Below are 12,638 nucleotides of genomic sequence, written 5' to 3' on the forward strand. Positions count from 1 at the left end.
GAGAGTTTGGCGACTGCAGCTTGGCTTTGTTTACCCTGCAACCTCGGCTGTGGCTGGAGTTTGTTAAGGGGTCAGGGGGTTTGCGTTGTTTTCCTGTACTTTACAATTTCCTATGTGGGACTTTATGAGACGAGAGGGCGCCTCCAGCCACAGAGACACTTTGGTTTGGGTTAGAAATGGAAGGAAGGGAAGGAATAAATGCACCCAGGCATCGCCTCCCCCTCCCTGCCGCCTCTCTCTCCCTTGCTATCTCTCCTCAGTCCCTCACCGGCTTCCTCTGGCTTGGGGGAACCTTGTTTAAAGCAAACACAATATATTTTTAATGAGGCCTGTTAATTAGCCCTGGCCCCAGCCCGCTGCACATGGCTTCCTTGGAGCGGGGCCGGGGCTCTCCGGAGCTGCCGCCGGCTCTTGCAGAGAATCACGGAATTGCTGAGGCTGGAAAAGCCTCTGAGATCAGTGAGCGCCACTGGCCCCCAGCACCGCCAAGGCCATGTCCCCACGTACCACACCCACACAGCTTTTAAACCCCTGCAGGGATGTCAGATTCCACTGGGCAGCCCTTCCCAAGAAGAAATGCTCCCTAATATCCAACCTAAAGCTCTCCTGGGGCATCATGGGGCTGTTTCCTCTTGTCCTGTCCTTGTTCCTTGGCAGCAGAGCCAGACCTGCTTTTTCTGCCCTGTATGCAGGCTGAGGGCAGGTCCCCCCTCTGCCAAGGTGGCATTCCCCCTTGTCACAGCAGGTTCCTGCTCCAGGCACGGGCAGCTGCTGCCCCAGGAGCTGCCCCTGGCACTTGTTTTTGCACAAACACCGGGGCTGCTGAATTGATAAGGTGCCAGCAGTGCCTTTCCCTGCTCTCCCAGGCCCTGAGGGCAAACATTCCTGGCATATTTGTCATGTTCAGCTCAATACAGCATCCTTCAGAAAAGAAAAAAAAAAAAATCAAATAAAAGAAAATCCGGTTCTTCCACTGCTCCCTTCAGTGTTCTTTTACACTTCAGCTTTTTCCTTGTTCCAGCCCTGAAGAACCATCTGGATGGGGAGGCCTGGAGAGCTGCAGCCCTCTCCCGACTGGGGCAGGGCTGGGGGGCTCAGCTGGGGGGTGAGGACACCGGAGGAGCCCCCACAGTGTCCCTGGTACCCACAGGGACCTGGGGAGAAGGGAGCTGGAGGTGCAGTGGGGCAGGTGCCCATGGGGCTTGTGGGTGGCAGGGACGTGGGGAGGGTGGCCTCAAATGAGACCTTAAAAGCAGGGAAAGGGTTTCTCACTGTGTATTTTTATTGAGTTAAAGAGAGCTCAAGGATTCCCTGCCACCCTGGTGGCTCTGTCCACGGTGGTGGCACCAGAGCTGTCACCCCATGGCTGGCCCAGCACCACCACACCCCATCCCGTTCCTCTCCCTCCTCAGCAGCCACCCTCCTTCTGTGCCCTTTGTTCTTCCAGCAAAGCTCTCAACCCACCCTCCTGCAGGTCCATAAACACCTGGTTTGAGGCCAGCAGGTGACTTCCATGCCCAAACCCCGTCAGGAATGGCCCTTCCTGGCCGTGCCACTCCCGGCGCCGCCCATGCCGGGCTTGCCGGGAGCTGCTCCCGTTCAAAGGCCACCTGGCTCCGGGGGCGAGCAGCTTCAGAGAGCTCTCCCAGCTTGGGAAAAAGCCTCCCAGGCTCTTCTTTCCCAGCTGTTTTTGCCTGCTGAGCTCCGTGGATGAGGCTGTGCTGCTGGCACACGCTGCTCCCCTGCCACGATCCTGCCACCTCTGCCAGGAACACGGCCCCAGGGGTGGGATGGGATGGGATGGGATGGGATGGGGGTCACGGCTGCCCCCAGGATGTGGGTTTGGGGGAGTCCAAGGAGCTGGGGGAATGGGGAAGCAGCAGGAAGGGGTTTGGGCAAATCCCTGCTCCTGTGGGCAGCTGCCCATCCCGCCCTGCCAGGACCCAGCAATGCTCAGGGCTTTCCCACTCCCATCCCCAAATCCACCCCCAGGAAAGTGATGTTTTTGGAGGAGAATGAAAGGAAAGCCAGGGAACGCTTGCTGTGCTAATTCTGTCAGGGAGCCAAGGAATATGAAGCACCCCTTTGTTTTTCGGAGCAATTATCCTCCACGATTTGGCTTTTGGTATCTCCATGTGTGTGAAGGGAGGGAATTGTATCCCCCCCTGTCCATTAGGGAATCACTGCCTCCTCTCCTCACAGCCCTTGAAGGTGTTCCCACCTTCTCCTCTCCCCCATTCCTGGTCTGTGCCACACTGGGCACCCAGTCCAGCTCCCCCTGCCCTGCTCAGCAAGTCCAAAAGATGCAGAGCATCCCTAAAAACACAGAATCCCAGAATCACTGAGGCTGGAAAAGCTCTCCAAGACTGAGTCCAACCTGTGACCAATCCCAGCCCAGAGCACCGAGTGCCATGTCCAGTTTTTCCTTGGACACCTCCAGCTGTGGGGACTCCAAACCTCCCTGGGCAGCCCCTTCCAATTCCTGACCCTGTCCATGACAAAATTGGTGCTGATAATGAATCCTGGTCATGGATATTTGCTACAACAGAGCGTTCTGGCTGTTTCCCCAAGCCATCACCTGCAGCCCCCCAACAACTCCCTGGAATGGATCCCCCTCATCCCAATTCCCACCCAAGCAGACCCAGGGCTCCCACTCATGGATCCAGCAGTGAAGCAGCTGCTGTACCACTCCAAGCAGTCTCTGATGCTCTGGAACTCTGGGATCTTCCATGGTCACAGCCCCACCCTGAGCTGTGTGACGGGGAGGCAGGAGCTGTGTGCTCCCTGTGCTGACCTGGGTCCCACCACGCTGATTTCCAAGCTCCAGGGATGGGGCTGGGGCTGGCAAATGCTCTGCAGTGGCCCCAGAGCCTCCCCCACGCTTGGCTCTCCATCCTTCCATTTCCCATTCTGAGCCAAAGCTCCCTGAGACCCCCCTTATCTCTCCTCAGGCTGCCAGGTTTTACAAGGGGCTTTGCTTTAAAGCACAGAGCAAATCTGAGGAGTGTAAAATCAGAGCCTGGAATGCTGCAGGGCCAGTGGATGCTGCAGGGCCAGCCCAGCTCTGGGGTCCCCTCCGTGATGCTGCCAGCCTCAAATGTGACACTGGAAACAGCTGCCAGAGAAAACATTCCTGGGTTTGCTGGATGAAGGGTTTGAGCAAAGTTCCTGCTTTTCCTCTCCTCTAAATGGAGCTTATGGAAAAGATGGAGAGTGTTTTTTTAATGTGGACAGTCAGTGACAGGAAAAGGGGAAATAATTAAATTAAAAGATGTGAGATTTACGTTGCTATTAGGAGGAAATTCTTCCCTGTGAGGGTGGGGAGGCCCTGGCACAGTTTGCTCAGAGAAACTGTCCCTGGATCCCTGGAATTGTCCCAGGCCAGACTGGACAGGGCTTGGAGAACCTGGGATAGTGGAAGGTGTCCCTGCCCATGGCAGAGTGTGGCACTGGATGTGCTTTAAGGTCTCTTCCAACCCAAACCATTCCATGATTCTATGATTTAGCAGCCCTCCCATCTGGTCTTCTTCCATGGAAGGGACTGGAGCCCTCACATGCACAGAGGCTGTGGCAGGGAGAAGCTGGAATGCTCCGTGTGTCCCTGCAGGAACACACGTATGTTCCCTGTAGGGAAACCACAGCAGGATAAACACGGCTGAGCTCCATGGGCTGTCCCACATCCAGCTCTGGGGAGCAGCTCAGACCCCCCTCTCTCATCCCTCCTGCAGCTGCAGCTGCCTCCGGTTTGCAGAGGGTCCAGGGGCCCGGGAAGCCTGGAAACAGCCTGGGCTAAACAGGATGAGAGCAGGAGCATCTGTCCAGCAGCGCTGGGGCACGGACACGGCGCTCCGGGGGGCCAGGGGAGAGGGCTGGGAGTGCTGGGGATGGCACCAGGAGCATCCTGATCCTGCAATTCCCAGTGCTCCCTGCACAGTGTGGCAGCAAGACAGGCTGGGAGAGCTGGGGGTGTTCATCTGGAGAAGAGAAGGGTCCAGACAGAGCTTAGAGTCCTTTCAGGGCCTGAAGGGGCTCTAGGAGAGCTGGAGAGGGACTGGGGACAAGGGATGGAGGGACAGGAGGAGAAGGGATTGCTTCTCACTGCCAGAGGGCAGGGTTAGATGGGATATTGGGAAGGAATTCTTCCCTGTGAGGGTGGGCAGGCCCTGGCACAGTTTGCTCAGAGAAGCTGTGGCTGCCCTGGATCCCTGAATGTGTCCGAGGCCAGGTTGGACAGGGCTTGGAGCAGCCTGAGCTGGTGGAAGCTGTCCCTGTCCATGGCAGGGGTGGAAGGACGCCCTGGTCTGTACAGCCCTTTCCAACCCAAAGCAGTCTGTGATTCCATGGTTCCCTGGGCAGAGGCTCCATGCTCACTCCCCGTGCAGCTGGCGTGCTTTGCCTCCCTTTCCTCACAATTGCAAAGGAAGGTTTGGAAGCAGCAGCTGCAAAAGTGAGGGTGAAAACCAAGAACCTGTGATTTAAATTTGAGGGGTTTTATCTGTGTGAAGGTTCTTTGTGCAGTCTTGGAGCTGGTGATCCTGATGGGAGCTGCTGTGATTCCAGGAGGATTCAATGGCAGTTCTGCAGGAGGTTTAGCCCCAACAAAAGAGAGGAAGAACAAAACCACCTGGAGGAAGCAGTGGAACCCATTTCCTATTGGAATGGCTGGGAAGAGCAGGAATCTCTGCCCAAAGCAATGCTGGGCTCGTGCAAAGTCTGGCCAAAAATTAGCCTGATTGTTTAATGAGCTTCCCACAGGATGAGGAGCTGAGCAGAGGAATCCCAGCCCATGGAAGGGGACAGGGCAGCACTGGTGGGAGCGGGGGGTCCGGGTGCTCCCCACCACCCCACATCCCCACCCAGCAATGGATTTCCTCATCAGAAGCACCCGGCAGAGACCCAGCTGCCCCAGCTCCAATGAAGGAGCTGTCAGCTCCATGGGATGGGGGTCTCCTGGCAGAGGGAGGCGAGGGACGAGCCAGCCCCTCTGCTCCTGGCCGTTCCTCGGGAACATCTCTGCCTGGAGGCTTTAATGACAAAGCCAAATGTGTGTGAGGAGGTGTAAGCCAAGGAGCCCGTGCCAGGTCCTGCTACCTACTTAATACCTGGGGCCTGTGCCGTGCTGACGATTCCCGCCTGGATAATGAATATTTTTAGCACTCTGCTAGAGTGCTTTTAGTGCCCGGAGAGGCCGTTCCTGGCCGGCTCCAAAGGCGGTGCTGGGGCTGCTGATGTTATTCCAAGGATGTCTTCCCCTATACAGAACCCAAAGGACTTGCAGAATATCCTGATCTCTTTCTCTTTTATGATGATTTTTTATTTTCCCCAACTTTCTCTGATGTAAGCGGAAATAAATCCTCTGCTTTGGAAACAGGGAAAACTGCCGGGGCCTTCCCTGCTCCAGCACGGGGCACGGAGCTGGGACAAAGGGCAGATCTGTCCCTCCTCACCCCCTCCAGAGCCTGGGGCTGAAGGAAAGGTCTGTGCTGGGGGCAGAGAGGGGGCTTGGCCCCTACCCTTTGGTGGGAGCGAGGGGCTCCATCTGGAAGCAGTAAGGACGGGGGAAAGCCGAGTTTCCAGTATTGTGTTTGGCTGGGATCTTGTTGTAGCGACTGCTGTTAATGCAAATCCCGGGGTGATTTGCTCCAGCTCACTTAGCACGGGCAAGAGGCAAAAAAGCAGGATTTCTCCAGCTGGAGCCAGCAGCCAGGGCAGAGAGGAGGAGCTGGAGGAGAAAGAGAAGGAGGAGGAGGAGGAAGAGGGCACTGGGATGCCCAGCTCCATGAGCTGCCCTGGGCACTTCAGAGAGGAGCCCGCTGGGGTCTCTTCATGACCCCTGGACATCCTTCTGGGGTATTTTCTGGGCTTTTGGGATTATATTCCCAAAATTTTTGGCAGTTGTTGTTTATATCCACGACACCAGGGGATGAACACCCAGCCTGATCCCTGGGAAGGAGCCCTCACTGCCTGAGCTCTGGGGGCTTTGTGTCCCACCCAGGGGCACCCACTGCCTGCGCTCCTCTGCTCTGTTCATCCCTCTCAGAAGAGCTTTCTTCCTTGCAGGTTTGAGTAGGAACACGGGATGGTTGGTGATTCCTGAAGGGAAGTGTTGGGGGTTGGCATGGGCAGCTCCTGCAGCCGCTGGAGGCAGGATCTGCTTTCCCAACAGATGAATTCCTCAGCCCTGGAGCATCCCTGCCGCTGTCTCCTCGGGTTACTGGGCTAATCCCAGCGGGAGAGGCATTGCTGATAACTGGGAGATGCTTCTGGTGGGAGGTGTCGGGATCCTCCATCCCTGCTGGAGAACACACGTGGCAGCCCCAGGGTCACGTCTCACCTTGGGCAGAGCTCTGGAGAGCTTCACCCATGAATGAGAAAATTCCCTGTGACGTGGGGAGTGAGCCCTGACACCTCTCCGTGGCCGGGGGCTGGAGCTGTGGATGGCTGGAGAGGGTGTTCCTGCCCTCCCAGGGATCCCTGTCCTGGCCCTTCCCACACCCCGGGCACGGGCAGGGCAGCAGGTGACAATTTGAGCAAAAACTGATCCCATTCCAGGTTCCTGAAGTCACTGTGCCTTTGCAATGTGCTAATTCCTGGGCCCACACAATAATTGATTCCAGATCCCGGAGCAGTTTTGCAGGAGGGCGATGGATCTTGGCAGCCCTTCCCACCTCCGGCACGGGGAACCTGCAGCTGCACTGGGATGGGGGCACAGCCCCTGCTGAGGGAGGGGTGGTGGGAGGGCACCATCTTCCTGGGATGCTGCAGGGCTCAGATCCAAGCTGGAATGGCCGTGGGTGGCCATTCCATGCATCCCACGTCCTGATCCAGCTCATCCTCCCCGGCTGCTGCACGTGTCCCCACCGCAGGGACATCTGCTCCCGCTCTTCCCTCCCCCCTGCAGCCCAGGCCGGAGGTGCAGCTTCAATCTTTCCGAGGGTTCAGGAAGGTCAAAGACTTTTTCCGATGGCTCTCGCCGGGCTGTGCCTTCCCGGATTGCATCAAGGCAGGAGAGTCCTCCTTATCCCCCACATCCGACCCCACAGTGAGCTCATCCCTTGGCCGGGCTCTTCCCATTCCACATGGATTTATTCACCCCTCTGCCGGTCCCACAGCACGTGGATCCCAGAGGGTTTTTCCTCTGGATCTGCCCTCCAGGACTCCTCTAGCTGGAACAGCCACAGTGTGTGGGTGGGGGGTGAAGCCTCCCAAACCCCCTGCCCACACTCCAGAGCAGGGGGGTTCCAACAGCTCCCAAATCCAGGCTCTTCCCAGCTTCCAGGGCAGTGCTTGGAGCCCAGACGGAGCCACTGCGGCTGGGGAAGGTTGTGCTGGGGCAGAGGCAGCTCTCGCTTGTTTTTCCCTCTAATAAAAAACTAATAAAGGAGAAAATGAAAAAATAATTTTCTGGAATTTGGCTGTGTCTGCCCGATTTCCTCTGTCCGATCCACGGGGATGCGGATGTGCTGGCATGTGAGATGTGGGACACTGCAGATGGATGCCTCAGGGCAGGGATTTGCTTCCCTCTTTCCCTTTTCCCCTTTCCCTTTTCCTTTTCCCTTTTCCCTTTTCCCCTTTCCCTTTTCCCTTTTCCCTTTTCCCTTTTCCCTTTTCCCTTTTCCCTTTTCCCCTTTCCCTTTTCCCCTTTCCCTTTTCCCTTTTCCCTTTTCCCTTTTCCCTTTTCCCTTTTCCCTTTTCCCTTTTCCCCTTTCCCTTTTCCCCTTTCCCTTTTCCCTTTTCCCTTTTCCCTTTTCCCATTTCTCTTTTCCCCTTTTCCTTTCCCTTCTCCCTTCCCCATTTGTCTCACCTTACTCTTTTTCCCTTTCCCTTTAGCTTTTCCCCTTTTTCCTGCTCCTTCCTCTTGCTCTTCTTCTTCTTCCCCTCCCACATTTACATTTCCCTCCCCTATTCCCTTCCCCTTTTCCTCCCTCTTTCCCTATTTCTCTTTCCCTATTTCCTTCCCCCTTTCCCCTCCCTCCCATCACACCACGCCTGTCCCATCCCTCCTGCATCCCATCTTTTCCCTGCTTCCCACTCGGTGCCTCCTGCCCTTTCCACCCTCCCCACAGCCACCCTCACCCCTTGGCAAGGCCCAGCCCCCGTTCCCCCCGTGTTGTTGTGTTGGGCTCGGGGCATTCCCGGGTGTAAATCCCTGCTCAGGGCCCATCCCGTGTTATTTATGCTCCCGCCGGGACCCCGCGCTCTTTTATCCTCCTCTTTAATCCGAACCAGAGAGGGGTTTGGCTTAACCCAGTCTGCAGCATTCCCACTCTGGCCCCTGCCAGCCCTGCTCCTTGGAAATTCAGATAAGGGGAAGATTTATTCTGGCGAGGGGGGGGTTAAGGGAGAGTCACTTTTGGGGGTTCTTTGAAGATAAATTTAACTTGTTCTTATCTGCTGCACTTAACCAAAAGTTAACGCTGGGGGGTGGTGGTTTTAATCTTTGGCCTCTTCCATTTTGGGTTCATTCCAGGGACATCCATCTCCCTGGCCAGGTAAGGAATTCCGGTCCCTGCCAGCTCTGGGAGAGCTGGAGATGCTGTGGGTAACTGTGGGATCCTGCAGCACTGACTCGTCACCTCAAGGGGTGGGGGTGGCACAGGGGGGTCCCAGCCCTGTGGGGCTCTAATCCCCCCAAATCCATTGACAGCCCCGCCCCCATGGCTGGGTTAATGAGCACAGGGCTAATTAGTGCCCAGGCCCAGCTCTTGGCGCCAGGGGTGATTAAGGTGCTGCCAGCTGGGGTGACACGGAGGGTGGGGGGGTCCCCATGCTGGGAGGGGGCTTCACAGACCCTATCCAGGAGCTGTGCCCTTGCCTTGTCCCAGTCCATGAGGATCCCTTTGCCAGATGTGTCTCTGCCTGGATCTGAGGGCAGAAATGCCCAAATCCCTTCAGGCAAGCACCATTTCTGGGGTGACCTGAGCAGCTGCAGGTGGCATCCCTGGGGTACCTGTGCTCGTGTCTGGGCAGAGCACATAAATACTTTTTATTGGGGGTTTTTTTTTTTTTTTTTGGTTTTTTCCAGTTTCTTTTGGTAGGAAATTTTGGGCAGAACATTAAAGGTTTTCCTTGTGTGAGCAAGAAGAGGAAGAGGAAAAGAAAGTGCGGAGGAAATCTTTGCCTCCTTCCTGCTCTCTGTGCAAAGCCAGCCATGGGTTGCTGTTCCCTGTTCCCACATCCCTTGGCTGGATCCTGCCTGGCACCCGGGCCCCCATCCCGGGAGCGGTGGCGATGCCTGGAGCAGCCACATGTCACCGCAAAGGCCACTTCCCGTGGCTCTCTGGGATGGCTGTCCCTGACCTGTGACCTCAAGGTCAGCAGGTACTAACAACCCCCCCATTCCTGGGGGGAAAGGAGCCCCCAGCCAGCCCAGGAATTCCGGGCCTTTGTGGAGTCAGAGCATCCCAGGATGGGCACTGCAGCCCCAGATCTCTCTGCTCCAGCCCCTCCAGGCCAAGGGCTGGCTCCCATCACTGATTGCCATCACTAATTTATGTCCCAGGGCTTGGGCTGCCTTAATTCACCCGAGCAGGGAGGGCAGGTCCTGGCAGCAGCCGTATTTCTGCCAGAGGTTATCTGGGAATTCCGCCTGGCTCTGCCGGGGGTTATCTGGGAATCCTGCCTGGCTGTTGTGACCCTGGGAAGGGCTGAGCTGTGCCCTCCCCTGCCAGGGTCCCACTCATCACCCCAGAGCACTCCAGGACTGTCACCTTCCCCCCCAGGGTCACTGGATGTTGACCTGGCACAGATTGTGGGACAGCTTTGGGGCAGGAGTATGTGGGAAAGCAGGGAGGGAAGGAGGTCTGGATTTGTGTCCTGGTGGTTCTGCTTCCCAACAGGGATTTCCTGCAGTGTCTCCCTCGGCACAGGGGCAATTTAAGATGCTCCAACCAGCAGGAAACAGTTAAAAGCAAAACAAATGTCCAAGATGTAAATAGACAAATGATGGAGAGAAGAGTTGAGGAAGGGATGGAATCCATGACTTTCCTCAGACTGCACCAGCAGCTCCAGAGGGTGAATCGGCTCCTATCCGTGGAGCAATGATGTTTTCCATGTGCTTTGTGCTCTCTCCATGCACTGGGCTGGGTGGGAAGCACACAGGAACCATTTCCTGTCCTTCCCACTCCCCCTGGAAGGTGGATGCCGGCGGGGCAGCAGCGATCCATCAGGCTGAGGACATTATTTGGGTTTCAATCAAGTGGAAACGAGGGAGTACCTGCGGAACAGGAGCGGGAGGGGGCTGCATGTGGCTGTTGAAAGGTCGGGGGCCCTGGGGATCTCTTGCCTTCTCCTGATAAATTAAGGCTGTGTGTTCCAGCCCCGCCCGGTGTCAGCCCCTCTCCACCAGGGAATGGGATGGGGGCACCTTCCTGGATCTCCCTGGGGCATCCTCCAGGACTGGTTAAGGGTAAAGAAAGGTGTCCCCCTGCTCTAGCTCCTTGTGCCCTCCTCAGTGGGCACAGTGTGTCCTTAGGGATTGAATTCCCAGCAGGCAGGAAAAGCTCCACGTCCCCACAGCTGGTGTGGTCAGCAGTGACCTCATTTTCCAAATCCTTTTCTGCCCTTCCTGAGCCCCTGGAAATGGGATGTGGTGCCAGCGAGCCCTTGGGGGTTGTGGGTCCTGTCCCCACAGGAACAGGATCCTCTTGGGAGCCCCTTTCCCTCTCCAGCATCCTGCAGGCATGGCCTGGATGAGCTGGGAGCATCCCGGTGAGCAGGAATGTCCCAGGCAGGACCTCGGGAGTGGCTTTTGGTGGTGACAGTGCCAGGGCAAGGAGCAGGCAGGAAATGGGCAGGGACCAGGCAGGGAACAAACAGGGATCAGGCAGGGATCAGGGAGGGATCAGGAAAGGAGCAGGCAGGGAACAGGAAAGGAGCAGGCAGGAAATGGGCAAGGATCAGGCAGGGAACAAGCAGGGATCAGGGAGGGATCAGGCAGGGAACAGGCAAAGATCAGGCAGGGAACAGGCAGGGATCAGAAAAGGAACAGGCAGGGAACAGGCAAGGATCAGGAAGGGAGTGGGCAGGGATCAGAAAAGGAACAGGCAGGGATCTGGGAAAAGAAAAGTCAGGGAACAGGCAAGGATCAGGCAGAGATGCCATGAGCCACAACATTTTGGGAAATCCAGAGTCCTTCCTTTGGGGGGAACATGGGAAGCCCAAGCCCTGCCAGAAAGCAGCAGGCACAGCCCTGGAACTTTTCCAGCAGAGAAGGGATCCGGGAAAGGCGAGGCCGAGGGCAGGAGCCTGTGGAATGGGAGCTGCAAAGGTTTCTTCAGCCCTGAGGAGCAGAAGTTGCCTGGAGGCAGGAGAAAGGACAGGAAATAGAGTAGGCTGAGGCAAGGGTAGGGAACAAAGTCCTCCAGCACTTCAGAGGGAGAAGCTCTGGCAGGGAATTTGTGCCTCCACGAGAAAGCCACAGGCAAGAAAAGGGAAGTGAAGGTGGGAAGGACACTGCAGAGGAGAGGGAGGATTTTCTGTGACAGATTCCTTCAGAGCCAACATCCCTGTGACGGAATGCCAGGGGTGAGGGGCTGCTGGTGCCGAGGAGAATCCCAAAATCACCGGCCCCAAGGACCACCAGCCTCTCCAGAAGTGCAGGAGGTTGGAGCAACTCCTCTGCCAGAGCAAAGAGATCGGGCTGGGAAGTGGCCAAGGAAAAGCACAATTGCTAAAAATGCCGATTCATCAACTTTGCCAGGAGCAGATCAGCACTATTTGCCTTTTTCACTACAAAAAACGGAGAGAAAAACCTCCCCAAATTATTGAACACGTTTTTCTGTTTCAAAAATCCTGAAATTAAACTTAATGACAGGAAAACATATTAAAAATAAATGACCATCGTGACTGAAACAAAAGCTTGGGGAAAATCCGGGGGGAGCACATTTGGGTTGTCCTGAGCTCCTCTTTGCAGATATTTTCCCTTCCCCCACATCATCTTTTAGCTGTTTTTTTTTGAGATGTCACATTCCCAATGCCCAGCGTTGCAGCTGGGGATGGGTTTGGATGGAGAGCAGCCCATCCAAGAGGATGATGAGGACAAGATGGGGTGGCAGGAATCCACAAAGGATCCTGGAATGTGGGGAGGGGTGGATGGAGCTGTGAGCTGGGAATTTTACCTGCTCCTCTTGACTCACTTCAAGCCAACATTGAACCCATTTTGTATTCTGCTCCCAGGCTTCCCAGAGAGGGATTGCAAAGTCCTTGAGGCACAACGAGGTGCTAAAGTTGTAATGAATAAGGTTTTAATTAAGCTTGTGGTCCCCAAAAAAGACCTTGGTGAAAGATGGGAGCAAACCCCGCCGAGGAAATCTCAGCCCTACAAAGAGCAAGGCTGTGTGAGACCTCTAATGGCTCTACCAGAAGGGCTCTCCCTTGGACAGAAAGTGAGAAAAGATGCCTTAATTGCTAATCCAGAGGAATTCGGAGCCATAGGCACAATGTCCCCTCCCCAGTGCCGGGAGGATCTGCAGGGAATTCCTGGAATGATTAATCATGGGACAAACTCATAACAAACATAGAGAGGTGAACCCAAAGACTGCAGGCTCCTCTGGAAAAGGGATTTTAGCAGGGGAGAGGAAAGGGTTGGAGCAGCTCCCGTCAGTGACTGCTCTGGGTGACCACGGTGGCCCCAAGGA

This window comes from Passer domesticus, chromosome 7 (assembly GCF_036417665.1).
Source record: "Passer domesticus isolate bPasDom1 chromosome 7, bPasDom1.hap1, whole genome shotgun sequence".
Taxonomy (NCBI): Eukaryota; Metazoa; Chordata; class Aves; order Passeriformes; family Passeridae; genus Passer; species Passer domesticus.